This window comes from Cupressus sempervirens, chromosome 2 (genome assembly GCF_028749045.1).
Source record: "Cupressus sempervirens isolate cs-2001-9-10 chromosome 2, ASM2874904v1, whole genome shotgun sequence".
NCBI classification, from domain to species: Eukaryota; Viridiplantae; Streptophyta; class Pinopsida; order Cupressales; family Cupressaceae; genus Cupressus; species Cupressus sempervirens.
This window is the reverse complement of record NC_143119.1, coordinates 255,695,680-255,714,487: the sequence shown is the minus strand read 5'-3', so window position 1 is coordinate 255,714,487 and position 18,808 is coordinate 255,695,680. Positions and strand designations below refer to the sequence as shown.

Sequence of the window (18,808 nt, the reverse complement as noted above, 5' to 3'; positions counted from 1 at the left end):
TCAAATCCAAATATCAAACCTCAGATCTCATGATAAAACCTTGGTAATGAAGTTTTATCCAACTTCACTCTGCTCTGCTTATCTTCACATTCCACTCTTCATGTTGCTTACAATCATTCACTTGCATATATTTATGATAAAGGAAAATGTTCTTCCTTTATACTGAATCCATAAAACAATTCCTTGAGTTGGTTGTTTCACCTTCTCAATTAATTATTATAGGACCACATTAAGAACATGTTACACTTAGCAATAAAATTAATATTTCACCTTGTAACTTGAATAAATTTCTCTACATGTAACATTATGATGAGAAATCTTAGCTACATAATCTCCAACATGTATTTTAAAAATCTTTAACTTTGGCTTCTCAGAATAAAAAATGTACTAAGAGATATAACAATTTTACCAGAACATGCTTCTGTAAACTCTATCTCAGAATAGTCTTCACCAAAACTTGCATAACTTCTTCTAGACTTAATATCTTATGCTTTTGAGTCTAGCTGCATATACTAGATGCTTAGTATTATCTCCCTTTAGCCTCTCTAGTGAAAGTACTCAATGATCTATGCATACAACTTGATCTTTCTACTATTCTTCTATCAAATAACACAAAGAAATGCTATGTTGACATCAATGACAAACATAGTCATGAATGTAACATATCATCATTAATGATCTAATCATGTTTCTACCATACTCCCCCATAGAAGTATCATTAGCATTCATGCTTCTGACAAACATTTCTTGTAGTGTTCTTGAACATCTTTGACTCGTTAAATATAACATCCCTAATTCTAACAATCTTATGTTTAACTCAATCTCACAAACATTTCCTATAGTCTTCTTGAACATCATTGACTCATTATATATAACATCCCTACTTTTAACAATCTTATGTTTAACTCAAACTCATAAATTATAACCAAAAACATAATTCACATATCTCAAGAAAATGCATTTCATGGATTTATCATCTAACTTAGTTCTACTCTCTTTGGCTATATGAACAAATGTTTCACATCTATAGATTTTCAACCAAGAATAATTTACCATATTACTAGTTCAAACTTCTTTAGTAATGTCACTATCTAAGGCTCTAGTAAGAGAGAAATTTATGAGGTAGCAATCTATCCTTAATACTTTTGCTCAATTTATTTTCCAATCTTGAGTTTGACAACATACTCCTCACCTTCTTTATGATAGTGTGATTCATTCTTTCCACAATCCCACTTTGTTCAGGAGTAAGGGGCACTATTTTCTCACTCTTTATGCCAAAACTATTACAATATTTGTTGAATTCATTAGAATAATATTCTCCACCAAGTTGTCTATTCTTACACACTTGAGAAATTTATTAGACTCTCTTTCGAAAACAACATAAATTTTTTGAAATATCTTGAATACTATTAGAATATATAGCCGACTAATATAAACTGAGAGAAGGGGTGAATCAATTATCCAACTAATATCACAAATAGAAACTTTAAATGACCTTAACCATCTGAGTAATGTAAACTAAAACCACAAAAAGATATTCACAAACAATAACATTAGATATGTTAACAAGGGAAACTCTTGATCAAAGGAAAAACCCTAGTGGGGATGGTACCCACAAGATGATGTACTAATATAAATATTCCTTATTAGAGGATAAACCCTATTAGGAGTCTGTTACAACATTTAGTACATATGAGTCCCTATTGGGAGACTTTAAATCCCTGTTAGGAGATCCTAGTGTTAGATTGTGGTGACTGATCAGGAAAGTACTGTACATACTTCATAAATAGTGACTAGACATATGGCCGACATGTTATAACCCTACAGTGGTTTAATACTTGTATAAAAGGGCTTAGGATTGGGTATTTTTCATTATGTTGCGATACGAAAATCGGTTCTTGTGGTGGTATTGAGTTGTAAGGGATTATGGATTGTAATCAAGTTGTAATCACTGGATTGTAATAAGATCGGACTTGCTGTTTGGTGGACGTAGCCCAGGGATTGGGTGAACCACGTTAAATCTTGGTGCCTTGTGTTCATTTCTGTGTGTTCTATTATCTTCTGTTATTGGTTATATTTGCATGTAGTTTTTTATTTCTGTCTGTGGTTTATCCTAACAAGTGGTATCAGAGCGAGGTTGTTTTTTCAGTTATCCTCTGCAGGAAAGTCTCACAGTTAAGTGGGAGTCTCACAGTTGAGTGGGAGCGATGGCAGATGAGGGTAAGTTGAGGGTTGACAAGTTTAATGGGCAGAACTTCCAGTTATGGAAGATGCAAATGGAAGACTATCTATATCAAAAGGATTTATGGAAGCCGTTGGAAGGAAAAGCCAAGAATCAGGGAACTATGTCAGAGGCTGAATGGGATCTTTTGGACAGAAAGGCACTCGAAAGCATTCAGTTATGCTTGGCACCATCGGTGGCATTTAATATTACAAAAGCAAAGGCGACAGAAGATTTGATGAAAACCCTAGTGACACTATATGAAAAGCCCTCCGCTTCAAACAAGGTATTTCTCATGAAGTGTTTATTTAATATGAAAATGGCAGAAGGTGGATCTGTTCCAGATCATTTAAATGAGTTTAATACTATTACTAGTCAGTTATCTTCTGTGGGTATCAATTTTGATGAAGAAATTAGGGCTTTCTTGATTTTGTGTTCTTTGCCTGAAAGCTGGAATGGCTTGGTAATGGCGGTGAGTAATTCGGTTCTTGGATCTAGTACCCTAAAATATGATAATGTGATTTGTGTGATTTTAAGTGAGGGAACTCGTACAAAATCCTCAGGTGGATCTACATTAGGAAGTGCTTTAAATGCACAAAGCAGGGGCAGAACGACTGAAAGAGGAAGTAACTCTGGAAATCATGGGAAATCAAGAGGAAAGTCAAAAGGGAGGAGGTCTCAATCGAGAGGACCAAATAATTGCTGGTACTGTGGGAAACCAGGGCACAAAAAGAAAGATTGCTGGACTCAAAAGAAAAATGAAGGAGATAAATCAGATGGAGACAAGGAGGCAAATGTGGTAAGTAACAAATCCGAAGAGGATGCTCTGCTTCTATCTTTAGAGAGTCTTAATGATTCATGGGTTTTAGATTCTGGTGCTTCATTTCATGCTACACCTCATAAAGATTATTTCATTGATTATGTCCAAGGGGATTTTGGGCTTGTTTATTTGGGGGATAATGAACCCTGTCACATTGTTGGAAAGGGAAAAATTAAGATTAAGTTGCAGAATAGGAATCATTGGCTACTACATGAGGTAAGACATGTTCCAAAACTAAGTAGAAATTTAATTTCAACAGGGCAACTCGGTGATGAGGGTTGTGTAGTTACTTTTAATGATAAAAATTGGAAGGTTTCAAAAGGTTTCCTTGTAGTAGAAAAAGGTGTGAAGGTAGGCACCTTATATCTTTGTACAGGTCATATTGTTCCTTCTACTTTGATTGTTTCAGAAAAAAATGAATATTCAGGAACAATTACTGCAGTTGAGCAGGGAGAACAAATAGCTGTTGTAGATTCTGATACAGCGCTGTGACACAATAGACTTGGGCACATGAGTGAGAAAGGTATGAAATTAATTCATTCAAGGAAAGTTTTACCTGGTCTAAAATGTGTGAATATGGATTTCTGTGAAAGTTGTGTGTATGGAAAACAAAAGAGAGTGAGTTTTGTAAAGACAGGGAAGGAAAACAAAAAGGAGAAATTAGAGCTTGTGCATACAGATGTATGGGGACCAGCCCAGGTATCTTCCCTTGGTGGCTCTCATTATTATGTTAGATTTATTGATGACGCAACTACAAAAGTATGGGTTTATTTCCTTAGACAGAAATCTGATGTATTTCAAACTTTTAAGAAATGGAAATGCTTGGTTGGAAATGAGACTGGCAAGAAATTAAAATGTCTCAGATCTGATAATGGTGGTGAGTATTGCAGTCATGAATTTGAAGATTATTTCTCCACTAATGGTATTCGTAGATAAAAAACTGTTCCAAGGACTCCACAGGAAAATGGAGTGGCTGAACGCATGAACAGGACTATAATGGAGCGTGCAAGGAGCATGAGGTTGCATTCTAGGTTGCCCTTACACATGTGGGTGGAGGCTATTAATACTATAGTATATTTGATTAATAGAGGTCCCTCTACTCCTTTGGGTTGTGGTATTCCGAAGGAAGCATGGACTGGTAAGAAGGTGAGTTATTCTTTTCTCAAGACCTTCGATTGTGAAGTTTTTGCTCATATAGACTCTGAAAATAGAACCAAGCTAGAAGCTAAATCAAAGAAATGTGTCTTTCTTGGATATGGCATTAATGAATTTGGCTATAGGCTTTGGGATTTTGAAAATCTTAAAATTGTTAGAAGTTGGGATGTCATATTCAATGAGAAAGTGTTGTACAAAGATCTGTTGCAGCAACATGAGAAGAAAGAAGATGATTATGTAGTGTTGGATGATACTCCAAAAGTTTATGTTCCAGCCATTCCTCATGATGTGCAACAACTGCAACAACAAATACCACACACACCAGTGAATGTTAGACGGTCAACAAGGCAAATTGGACCTCCACAAAGGTTTTCTCCCTCTTTGTATTCTATTTTCCTTACTGATGCTAGTGAACCTGAAAGTTATGATGAAGCTATGCAGGTGGATACTAAGATTTAGTGGGAGTCTGCAATGAAAGATGAAATGGACTCTTTACTGAAAAATAAGACATGGGATTTGTGCAAGTTGCCTGCAGGTAAAAAGGCTTTACAGAATAAATGGGTTTACAGGTTGAAAGAAGAGGAAGGAGGTAAGAAAAGATTTAAGGCCAGGTTAGTTGTAAAAGGATTTTCACAGAAAAAGGGAATTGATTTTGATGAGATATTTTCTCCTTTTGTTAAAATGACTTCTATTCATACTGTTTTAAGTCTTGTGGCTATTGAAGATTTTCATTTAGAGTAGATGGATATTAAAAAAACCTTTCTTCATGGTGATTTGGATGAAGAAATATATATGGCTCAGCCACAAGGTTTTGAGGTCAAAGGTAAGGAGAACTTAGTGTGCAAATTGAAGAAAAGTTTATATGGCTTGAAGCAAGCACCTCGACAATGGTATCTGAAATTTGACAGTTTTATGCATGAGCATGGATATAATAGGTGTCATTTAGATTACCGTGTTTATTTTAAGAGGTTGGATGATGATAGCTACATTATTTTATGTTTATATGTTGATGATATGCTTGTAGCTGGGTCTAACATGGATCATATTAAAGGGCTAAAAGGCCAATTAGCACATGCATTTGCTATGAAGGATTTGGGGGCAGCAAAACAAATCCTTGGTATGAAGATTTGCAGAGATAGGAAGAACAGAACATTGATGCTATCTCCAGCTGATTATGTTGAGAAGGTGTTGCAACGTTTCTCTATGGAGAATGCTAAAGTTGTCAACACACCTTTACCCAGTCATTTGAATTTGACTAAGGAAATGTGTCCCAAGACACAAGAAGAGGAGGATAAGATGTCCAAGGTACCCTATGCTTCAGCTGTAGGAAGCTTGATGTATGCTATGGTATGCACTAGGCCAGATATTGCACATGTAGTGGGAGTCGTTAGCAGGTATATGAGTCATCCAGGATTTGAGCATTGGAATGCTATCAAGTGGATTCTCAGATATTTGAGAGGGACATCCAATAAGTGTTTACACTTTGGGGGCTCTACTACTGATTTACAGGGCTATGTTGACTCAGATTTGGTAGGGGATATTGATACTAGGCAGAGTACTATAGGTTATGTCTTTACTATTGGTGGGGCAGCCGTGAGCTGGGTTTCTAGGTTACAAAAGATTAATGCTTTATCCACTACAGAGGCAGAGTATGTTGCTGCTACAGAGGCAACCAAGGAGATGATATGGCTTCAGTTCTTCTTGGAAGAATTGGGACATCCTCAGAAGGATAATTATTTGTTTACAAATAGTCAAAGTGCCATTCATCTTGCTAAGAATTCAGCTCTGCATTCTAAGACCAAACACATACAGTTGCGGTACCATTTCATTCGGTCAGTTTTGGAGGATGGATAGTTAAAGCTAGAGAAGATACATACCAATGACAATCCAGCAGATATGTTGACAAAGGTTGTAACAAGGGAGAAGCTAAACTCCTCTTTAGCTTCAGTTGGTCTTTTAGACTAAAGGTGAATAAAAGAACAACAGAGTCTAGGGTGGTTTGATCTAGTGGGAGCCCCATGTGGTAGTTGTATTTCTATAGGATCAGTCTCTAAGTGGGATATTGTTGTTTAGTGTGGAGCCTGATCAGTCCCCAAGTGGGAGATTGTTAGAATGTGGTGACTGATCAGGAAAGTACTGTACTGTACTGTACATATGGCCGACATGTTAGAACCCTAAAGAGGTTTAATACTTGTATAAAAGGGCTTAGGGTTGGGTATTTTTCATTATGTTGCGATACGAAATTGGTTCTTGAGGCGGTATTGAGCTGTAAGGGATTACGGATTGTAATCAAGTTGTAATCACTGGATTGTAATAAGATCGGACTTGCTGTTTGGTGGACGTAGCCCAGGGATTGGGTGAACCACATTAAATCTTGGTGCCTTGTGTTCATTTCTATGTGTTCTATTATTTTCTGTTATTGGTTATATTTGCATGTAGTTTTTTATTTATGTCCGTGGTTTATCCTAACATACAGTTTCTAAGGAAGACAAGGTAATATGTTAGCATGAGGCTAATATACCTTATGTTTCTCTAGTGATTACACATCTCCCAATGATAGACCTAGAAGCAATAATAACTACATTTCCTATAGCATTTGATGATGATGATCAGAAGGGTTTGATGTCATCTCTAAGAAAATCTCTTGAAAATAATAAATATGTAAGAAATTAGAAAGAACTTTGGTAGAAGTTCTGGAAAGAATGCAAAAGATAGTGCAAACAAGTATTGCAGAGATAGACATTTAGAAAAAGGCCAAAGAAATGATAAGAACTTTTGATGTTGAGTTCACCACTATGTCTAACATTGTTTTGATACAAGCATACACCAAGCATGATGAAACATTATTTGAGACAATATGTACAATTGTTAGGAATGATTTACAAACCTTGAATGTTTGCATCAAGGAGCTAAGGAAGAGCATTGATGAAGGAAATAAATTGTAGGGACAATGTGCAATGTCATACAATTACTTAACTTATTTTGATGACAAGATCAAAGGAAGAATGAGTGAGCTTAAAACACTCATTATTAGATTGTAGTAGCTAGATACAAGAATTGAAGATATAGAGGCAAACATGGAGGTAGTTCACAATGCAATCAAAAATCTTGAACATGACAAGGAAAAGCTAATAAAGAGATTATCTACTCTTAGAGAATACTTATCTCCCAAAATCAGCATTTTGTAGAGGCAATTGGAGGAGTGTCTTGCAAAAAAGGAATCCTATGATGAATTTTCCTATACAAACTTGACTACAGTAGAAGTTGCATCATATGCATTATGCACAGTTATCAACATATTTGATATAGTAAAAGAAAGCTAGAAGAAGGATATTGAGAGGATGAAAATTGGTTTTACAGATTGCATACCAAGAATCTCAAGTTAGAATAGAGAAAGGTAACAAATTTTGTGTTGTACATATAATTTTAGACACATTTTTCATTGATGTCAATGGGGGAGAAGAATGTAAAGGAAAACTGTATAAACTATATAGATGATATATGTAAAGAAGGACTGTAAAAGATGCATATATATGTAAGGGGGAGATTATCTATGTATATAGGAAATCATTGTTATAGGAGAAACAAGGAAGTATGGTAATATGTAATGATCCAAATTTTTGAATAAAATTTTGAATGTTTGAAATTTTGTTAAGGCCATATTTTTGCTCAACATTTTGGGACTTAACCAATTTTCCCATATGTTGCCATCAATCCCAAAGGGGGATTTTGTTGGAAATATGGTTAATTCGGTTGAGTACTTAGTTGATTTAGTATTTTCATTTATGGAAACATATATTTTGGTATTTCATTGTGAAATCAGAGACAAAAATTATCTAACTATTAGATAGTTGTAGTAGCACAAATATGGATTCTATGGGTGTGGATGAAAGATTCATAATTTACATGTGTGCAGTTTAGGAAAGATAGCTGATAGTGTCATGATGGTGTGTGCCAGTGCATAGATGTGTACGAACAATATGAAAATAGTTACAGAAGAATTACCAATATATGTAATTAGCAAGAAAAAATAGAGCACAATAAAAGATTGAGTATTATGACTTAATGAATTATTTTGGTAACAAAATAATTACTTAACTATGATGCGACAACATCCTAGATGTTAACCCTAATTTATTTTTGTAATTTTCCAAACGTGTGGAAGCATCAATATTGACTAAGCATAATTTGCTAATAAGCAAGGTATAAGTAAAGATCATATTTTGTGTAGCAAAGTGCGAAGTGTAATGATATGTGAACTAATGTGAAGGATGTACATGTGATATGTGAGCCTTGTTTAATGCAAGTTTTGGTGTATGATTAGAGGAATTGCGAAGTACAATAGTGAAATAGTATTGTATGTATATCTACTCTTGTAAAGAAACTTAATTGGATATTGCATCTTTGGGCAGTGGGATCATCTTGCATACAATGTAATTGTACTACCAACCCCTAACATGGTTGAAGAAACTCCTAAAAGGTTTAAGGCTTTTAACATGGCCTAGTCCTCTAACAAGGACCAAGACACTATATATAATTTACAAACTCCTAACAAGGTCAATATCCTTAACAACATTCTTTTGTTTTGTGGATAATTTTGTGGGCACCATCCCCACTAGGGTTTTCCCTTGGCCAAGGTTTCCCTAGTTAACAAATAATGGTGTTATGAGTTCTCTTTGTGTCTGGTTTTATTTACTATTTAGCATTGTTGATTTACTTTCATGTGCATATTGAAAAATAATTAATAATATCTAGTTATGGGCAAAAGTTTGTGGAATACTAATTCACCCCTCTCTCACTATTTTCTATTTCTAACAGTTTTAACCTTTCCTTTAATATTACTAAGTTTTTTAGTGACTTTGAATAGGGTTGTGTCTTCCCCTTTAATGTCCCACCATCTTTTGATACTCCTTTCAAGATTAAGGTAGGTAGTCCACATTCTTTCAAATCTAAAAGGGGGTCTAGAGATGTTACCCAACAAGGGACTTCCTAAAAAAAAATAGGAAAGTCTAGTCTGAACCAATTCTAACAAAATAAGATGGAGAAAAATCAAATTTTTGCAACCATTCATGGGAAAGAAGAGCTTTTTCCAGTTTCACTCGAATAAGATCACTACCATATTTTGATACCCCTTTCAAGATCAGTGTCGGTAGCCCACATCCATTCAAATCTAAAAGGGGGTCTAGAGATGTTACCTAACAAGGGATCCACTGAAAAAATAATAGGATAGTGGTTTGAACCAATTTTAACAAAAGAATATCTAGAGAAAAAGAGCACTTTTGCAACCATTCATTGGAAATAAGAGCTTTCTCTAGTCTCACTTGAATAAGATCACTACCAGACCTTCTATTAGATGGAGTAAACTTAATACCTTTCAGATCAACATAAAAAAAAAGCATGTCTATTGATAAAGTCCATAAGATCAATTATGTTCTCAAGAAGAGAGATAGACACTCCAAATTTCTTAGTCTCTTTGAGAGGAGTGTTACTTCCATAATCATCCAGCAGTCATTAGGAAAGAGATTCTTGGACAATTCTAACTTTCTCCAAAAATTAGCATGATCAGTTTTCAAATTAGGGGCATAGATATTTGATGAGACCCATTCAAACTTATTCCTAATGTGAAGAAAATTAACAACCACAAGATTTGTATGAATGAAAATGGGGTTACCTTTGATATAGTTTAGATCCATAAAATAAAAGTTCCTCTAGATGCTCCCTTGGGGTTACTACCAATCACACCATAGTTTTTTGAAAATTTTAATAATCATAATTTTTTCCTTAAGTATTTTAGTTTCTTGAATCATAATAATGTCAAGTTTGTGATCTCTAACTCTATTTGTAAGAACATCTTGCGTGTGATGACTATTGAGTCTTCTAATGTTCCAAGATATTATCTTCATCTTTTACCCCTTGAACAAGCTTCTTGGATGGTCGATTGCTTCACATCCATAATATTTTTATTCACTTTCTAATTTTCTAATGATTTTATTTGATTTCATGCCTACTAGATTTTTAGGCGTTCCAATTTATCTACTCTCATCCTAGCAATGACAACTATCTGAGAGGCATGAGCAACTAAAATGGGATTACCCTTTTTGTTGCTTTTTTTATTCCTTCCTTTCTTCCTTTTATTCTTTGTATTTATCCAATCTAGTATCATAGCATCTTCAAAGGAATAATTCATATTATTATCCCCCAAAAATTTTAGATATTCAATATTTCTTGAGTCCATTTTCTTTCCTAGGGGACTTGGAATAAAAAAAATCTCATCAAACTAAAAAAAATCAGATTTAATTTGATGTCCTGTGATAATAAGGTTAATATCTTTTTCTTTGTCACTCCATTGGAATAAAACAACAAAATGAAATTGTTTTCCTCAATAAGAAAAATAATTTCCTCCTTTGGTCCTCCATTAGGGTTTCCTTGAAAATTAATTTGAACTTCAATGAAAAGATCAAAGACCTTAGGAGAGACTATTGATTGGCCTTGAGTTTCTTTAGAATTAACTATTGAAACCAAACTTGTATTAATCTTACTAGATTGAAGCCAAGAACTATTGACCGAATTCTTACTCTAAGACTCAAAAGAGGACATAGCCTGGGCTGATTCTTAGGACCTTTAGGATGTAATGTCCCCATTAGTTGCCAACATCAAAATTTTAGGGATTAGCCTAACATTGGATCCTCATAGGCTAATAAGGATCATTAGAGGGTCTTCTAAGGATTGATTCATCTCCAACTTTCAGCGATTTATGGATTTGGCCTTCATTCGATGTTATTTGGACTCCATTTGCCATAATTACTATGTATAGTAAGTCAAGGGTAATAGAGATGGACCCTTTTTATTTTTAGAAAGTGTATTTGGTCACATGGGTAATTATGAGGAGAGATTCCTATTTCAAATGACATGGAAATTAGACAAGTATTTCAAGGGATATTAAAGTTCAAGTGACTTAAGTGATTTATTTAAATATTTTGATGTTATAAAGTTACTTAAGTGACTAAAAGATGAAATTGGCTTTTAATCGCACATTGCCTAGTTGTTTATGTCTTCCCTCATATCAAGGTTATAAAAGCATGGAGCTACATTGGGATGGACACAAAAAATATATGTTATTCATTCAAATCCTAATGGTTTCTTAAATGTGACTATGCCTTCTTGAGGACGAAATCCCTCAGGAAGTTGGAAGTTGGACATAGCCCCAGTCTTCTTTGTGAGAAATACATCAGATTTAGGGTTGCTAGGTAGTATAAGGCATTGTTTTCAAGGAATAATTCTTATGTGAAACAAGAGGCATATTAAATAGGTTGTTACTCTTTTAGCATATAGAGACATAGGGCTAGAGAATCATGAGAGAGGTAGAAGAAGAAACATCAGGAAGTACGGGTGGTGTGGAGGAATGTGGGTCTATCACAAAAGTTAGTTGTAACAATAGACCATCTCACAAACCCACCATAATAGTGACTAAGGTCTGGTGTTGCCAAAAGGAGCTGATAAAAGGTCTGTATGCAACCTATTATATTCAACACAGGGATCAGCATTTATCGGGTGCAAACATAGAAGGTGCAAGTAATACTGTGAGTCAAATACAATACATTAAGGTGTATTCTATAGCTAGCATGACATACAGGAAGGGTTGGATGTGGAAGCCATAGGTTGGAGACCAGTGAGGAGCATGCCATGGATGGGTAGTAGCATCCACCAACTGCAACAGTTATACAGGTTTCACTGATTTTCCTTATCTATATTTGTAATACCTTGTGTTGGTATGTTAAATATGTGTGAACTCTTTTTTCAACTAATTCCCCATAATCAAGGTATACAAAACATTGTTTAGGGTTTGCTAAAATTGAAGAGTAATATAAATGCAGTGTTGTTATTTTCTAAGTTTGCTATACTATATGCAAATTCTGTAGTCATATTATTATATGTATTCTGGTGTTAGATTGTTCACAACTACATTAGAGTTCAATGTCAGGGCTACATGACAATTGTTTGAAAAAATACATCAAGTTAAAACTTAATCATTTTGATCACATTAAGACCAAATCATTACATAGGATTACCTTTAAGGAAAGAGACTTTCAAAGTATCAACAATCTTAAGTAGAATAATCAAAGTTCCTTTAGATGTATTATCCTTTTAAAACTCTATCTTCTTATGGTCATAACCTTTCTTAACCTCCTTTTGAATCTACTGGTCAATAATACACTGCTTATCTTTAAGAATCTTATGGGGGCATTGTTTATCCCAATGAATAGTCTATTTACACAAAAAATAGTAGAACATAAATGATTCATACTCCAACTCTTTCTTCCATTTGTCAATCTTAGAATGAATGACAATATCATGAGGAATCTTCATGTTTTGGTTGATATTAATATAGATTCTAGCATAAATGAAATGGGATCTAGTGGCTATCATAGGATCTATAGAAAGAATATCCCCTAAAAAAATGGGTAGACATTTGAAAACATATTCATTCCAATATTTGAGAGGTAACCTAGGAAGGAAAACCCAAATAGGGGAATATTCAAAAAAAGATTCATCCATGTCAAGATTAGGAACCCATTTCTGAAGGGCCAAAGTAGCTTTTCCCGTCATCCACAAACCCTCACAAAGAGTGTTAGCCATATCTTCATCATTCGAATAAAAAAATGAGAAAAGACCCTTAGGCATAGCTCCAAGGTCAACTTGACCTTTTAGATACCATTTAGATCTGACGACATCAATATTAAGTCTAGCCCTTGTGAACTTTTCATCCAGGGTTAGGGCCATAAACAAAATTGAATAAGAGGACTAGGAACAAAAATGGTGTATTTCCCTCTTTTTAGATCTAAAATGACATTAACTTATGGTAAAGAGGTTTTACCTCAAGGTTAATAAGGATAACCATTTTTTGGTTGCCAGTTCAAAGATCTTACCATTAATATCTCCCAAATTCAGGCCTTTGTATTTGACATCTCTCTTTTCAGAGCTATTCTCTCCATCAATCTTAGATTTTTCCCCATTATCACCCACATTTTTGGATTCTTCGATAGCAATACCACCATTAGAATTCATCCCAAAAGAATGGCTAACAATGGAGCTGTCTCTTCCAGGTGGACGAGAGCCAACTCCGGGACTAGAACCCCCACCTCTTCTTGCCCCCGTTTAATTTCCTGCAACACCTCCTCCATTATCAATTCCAGTTTCAAATCTCATTCCTGCCTTCATCCTCGCTATGGCATTAGTGTCTTGGGTCAATGTTAGGAAACTAGAATTTGACTGATAGTTTAGATTGCTAGACGAGTCTTCACTTTATTGTTTATTTTCACATACTACCTTGTGGATAGCTTTGATTGATTATTGCAGATTTCATGTCAAACCCATTGAAAATATTAAGAAGAATACTGAATACAACTAGATTACTCTTGGTATTTTATCACTTTTAAATTTTTTTAAATTGTGATATGGGTGAGGACAAGAGGAATCTATTGAAATGTTAGTGAGGGTTACAAAAAGAAGTAGTTTTCAGAGGACATTTAAGTAGTATTACTAATCATGGCAAGGTCAATGCAGATTCAATGCATAAAAGGACAAGAGGAATTTAAGGTTATGGAAGCTCTCCTAAGATAATTAGTACACTATTTCATTCGATCCTCTCTTTAAGTTAATTAATACTGATTAGTCATATAGAATTACATCTATTTTATCTTTTGCTTCTAAAATTTGAAATGTCATGGTAAATTTTCATTATTGAAGATGGAATTTATATAGTAGTTAGGTTATGAAACCAACCTAGGCATCAGGCACTAGCATTGTTCTAATAGTGTTTAAATGCTCATCTATTATTATTTAATCAGTGTGCCTCCTAGATGATTTTTTAGTGAGATGTGTCTTTTTTAACATAGAGATTTACTAATTTCAAGAGAAGATTTCTTAGACGAGTAGAATTCACTAGCATGTTTGTCTTGGGTAAGTATTTGTAAGCATCATTATTATTTATACTATCTAAAATACAAATTTGACAAGTGAAAAATGTAGTACAAATTATATAAGACTATATGTAGAGATATAAGATGATTCTATAATCACATATTTAATCCAAATAATTGAGCTTGACCCTAAATAGATAATTGAATGAAAAAAAAATGTAAGTCATTCTCCCAACAAGGAGGTTACAATTTTAAATAGAAAATAGTGCTTTTATTGATTTTTCAACCAATGGTAAACTCCCTTCCATAGCACTATAATTAGTTAATATAAGTTGGTTCAATAGAAAATTAGTTCTATATAATTAAAAAATTTAGTTATGGTGAAAAAAATCCTTTACAATTCTTTGGATTCTGTGTCTTTTATGCATATCCCTCGTGAGTGGAATGGTGTGGCTGATTGCTTAGCTAAATGAGCCTCCGAGCATGCACTGGATTGGAACAGTATTGATCATAGGATGCTTCCCCCTGATTTATCTTAGAAGCTGGCTCAACTTGTGGACCAGGATAAAGCTCTTTAGCACTCTTTGTTTCTTCTATTGTTTTGTTATCTTTGGTATTCAATCTAATTTTTACCCCTCTTTTAGTCAAAAAATAATAATAATCCTTTACAATTTTTATGAACATTGTCTTCATGCTCCCCACCGTAAGGCATTCCTTGTTATTATAAAAAAGTTGTCTTGAATCAAAATATATTTTTCTTGAGAAATTTGAATGTGAATCTATCTAGTATTGTCAACAATCTCTTAAAAATATTATCAAATACTTACATTATATGATTCATTTTATTTTTTAATTAAAATATTTTAGTAATTATTTTTTAATATTTGTATTCCCAAAAAAAAGAAAATGAAAAGCCTCCCAAAAAGAGGTCCTATAAAATTAAATCAAATTGCAATTAAGATTATTTATTTTTCATCGATTAGTTTTGTGCACTAATTGTACATAATTTTTTTTAATGAATAGTTTTGTGCACTAATTGTGCATAGCTTTTTTTATGAATAGACTTAAATATTAAAGATACATATTAACGACATCCTTGAATCACAACAATGTGCAAATAGGTGATAATGCAGCAGAACACAAATTGTTACAAGTATCTTCAACATTTTCTAAATATGGAGAAGTCATAAAATCCACCTCTTTTCTTCACATTTCTGAAAAAATCTGTCATGAAACTTGTACACCAAATATTTGTTGATATCCAATAAGAATAATAATATTTTTCAAAAATTACAAATGGGAAAAACCTTAATATTGTTGAGGGAATATTGGAACCATGTTTTAGTAAAATTTATTATTTTTACTTTTAATACAAAGTCCACTTGCCTTGTCTGTGCTTCAAGTTCTTTACCAAGCCCACGTGCCATCTATGTGCTCCCAGTTCTTTACAGACGTCTACAAACATGTGAATGTATATATGATTGAAGTGTTTGTTTGACAGCTTTGTTCTTTTAGGCTCAAAGTAGTTTAAAAAGTTCATCGTCTTTTCTTTAGCCAGGTTTAATACAGACATTGATACTTAGCTGTTGCCTTCGATGATTATTTTGGTGCTCTGGCTTTTATAATAGTAATTTCCTATTAAGAATTGGACTGCAAATCTATCTTTTGACATATGCAATACCTTTTCAATAGGGTTTTTTATTTATTGCAAACTTTGTTAGTCAAATTATGTTGTTCTTCAGATCATGGTAGATGGGAAACTGTATCAGATCCTCAGATAACTGAATTGGATGGTAAGGGTCTTGTATTTTGTAAAAGTATGATAGGATTTATGCCCGTAATAGTAATACAATTATTAGGCAAAAGACAGCGCCGTGACTCCCAAAAGTAATGAAATTTAACATTGTGATAAAAAATGAAATTTAATATTGTGATAAAAGAAATTCTCAAAGATTTCATTGCTATAGCATATCAATTTATCCTTCTCTGTAATTTTGTCTGTTTATACTAAACAATCAATATGACCGTATTGTGCCCACCAGGTTAGAAAGAGCTCAAGTGCAGTATATAAAGGAGGACTTGTGGAAAGTTTGGTCGATGGCACACAACAATTTTACCAGATGAAAATAAAATTGGATTGAAGGAACTAATAATAAATACTACTGTAATGGGATTTACCTAGTTTCAAGCAACCTCGCTGCTCTCACTGGACGATGACGTTATCCAATTTGAGTTCGTAGACAGGTGGAAACCCACTTTTGGCATAACAGGCAACAGTCTCTCTAAACCCGCGAACGCGCACTTTGTTATTGGAAGCACAAGATTTCAATGAACCCGAATGATTCTTAGCCACGCAACTCAGAAATTTGCAGAGCTTCACAAATTCGTCCCTGCCACAATCCAGAGCAGCATGTGCCACTGTGGTTGCATACAGCTTGCATTTCCCTTTCCTTGCATCAAACTCGCACACGATGTCGATCGGTTCGTAATCAGGGTCAATTTTGCCGCAACTGATCACGGTCTTAATTTCAATTGGGGTTTGATCTGATCCTCCGAATTCCACCTCCTCCCCTGTCTCGAACGGAACAGCACCCTCTCTCTCCACCTTTGCACCTCCACCAATGACTGCACACATATCCCCTTTCACAATTCTGAGCTTCAAGTCATTCGAGGGCTTCAGATTCTCCACCCAGTTTCCAAAGGAGTACGCCTGCCTCCTGTTTATCCGAGGCAGCCGGTCACATACGGCATGCATGAACCGGCAGAAGAGTAGATTGATCTTGCCGTACAGCCACACTCGCAGGGACGTGCTGAACTCCAACACTGCTGCTGTGAAGCTGAGCAGTGTTGGAATCAGCCAGTAGACTTGCCTCGTCTGCAGAAACAGCCCTACCAAGTTTAGAGCCTTGAGAACTTTCTCCTCGGAAATGGACAAATTTACAGGCAAAACCAGATCATTGTCTAGAATTTTGACGGTGTGGTTTTCCAGTATTAAACTGTCAAGCACATCTGTTAAGGTCATGACGCCGCCTGTGGCGACCGATTGCCAGAATTCTTTATACCCTTTGAGAACCACTGTAGGCGGGGCTACTTCTGCGAAGTCCAGCAAAGAATACCAGATTGTATCCGTAATGTAATACCGCAGTTTCTCATCGAGATACAACTTGTTTCCTTCTCTCTCTAGACGAAACTTAACATTCAAGTAGAACGATTCTGTCTCTTTCTCTGTCTCGATCAACTGTGTTTGCCTCGGCTGATCCGGCGGGACTGTCACATGGCAACGCACCCGCTTCCACAGCTTTGCGTGCGCTGGAATGTATTTTAGCTCTGAATAGTCCGCAGAGAGGCCCAAAGGTAAGCGGCACCTGCTGAAGAACCAGCCTATTCCGCATTGTATGAGAGCCCCAAGCGGTGTCAGCTTCCCGATCTGCCAGAAGCCAAGGCAGAGTTGCGGTGACAGTAACACAGTGCTCAATATTGACTTGGCTGACATCCTTCTTCCCCCAAAACTACGCTACTTTTTCTCTTCTCTTCCCTCTAATACATAATTATATTTTAGATCATACGGTTCTTTTACAACTGAGTATGTAAAAAAGACATCTGATTGTGTCGCTCTAATTATGCAGACGACGCCTGATTATGTTTCAAACTGTCCTTAATCTATTCCATTCCTTGCTGACTATGCAAAAGCATCCACTTGTGTGTCCATCATCTATCACACACAAAAGGCATATGCAAAAGGTGTCTGGTCGTGCTTCAAATTTGAGTACATAGCCTACCTCTCATTATGAAAGCAAAAGGCATATAATTATGTTTCAAATGACATATTTCAATAATCATTGTGTACATAACATACCTACGCTGAGAATGCAATAATCTTACAATAATCAGATACAATATGTACATAACATATTACTAGAATGCAATAATCTTGAAAAAAGATTTGACTATGCTTAAAATAAAAGTATACAACATACATCTTATTGAAAATGCAAACGGCATCTGATTATGCTTCATATATAAGATATACATAACATACCTTGCGGAAAGAATGCAAAAGGCATCTGATTATGCTCCATATATAAGCTGTATATAGTCTACCCTACACCAATTATGCTAAAGGCATTTGATTATGCTTCAAAAACAATATGTACATAGCATACCCCACACTAAAAATACAAAAAACATTTTATTATACTTCAAATACAAGATGTACACATCATACCCCACACTCAAACTCAAAATGTAAAAGACATCTGATTATGCTTTAAATATAATAAGTGTGAACCAAGACCACATAAAGAATGCAAAATAAATATAATTATACTTCAAACAAGATGTAACCTACTCTACTTTTGATTGTGCTTTAAAAAAAGGTATATAACCTACCCTACATTAATTATATGAAAGATATCTAATTTTGCTTCAAATATAAGATGAACACAACTTACTTTTATAAAATTAAATCATTTGTTAACATACTTATCCTTTCACCTAGTTTATATTATTTTGCATCTTATTTCTAAGTGTTTTTTAACGTGGCATCTTCTTTTCTTTACTCTCATTTCATTCTCTAACTTATTTTCTTCAATCATTTGAAGTTTCTCAAATAAAATTGTTTTAATAAAGCTCAACATTATTAATGTATCAAAGATTTATGTATTTAATTAAATAAATCACTCTTTACTCATA

General features: G+C 34.6%; 1 pseudogene; it reads right to left on the bottom strand.

The window, feature by feature from the left end:
* LOC149572016 (heterogeneous nuclear ribonucleoprotein 1-like) overlaps window positions 1-13,378 on the bottom strand; it is a 91,458-nt pseudogene extending 78,080 nt beyond the window's left edge.
* Between the last annotated feature and the right edge of the window lie 5,430 nt (window positions 13,379-18,808).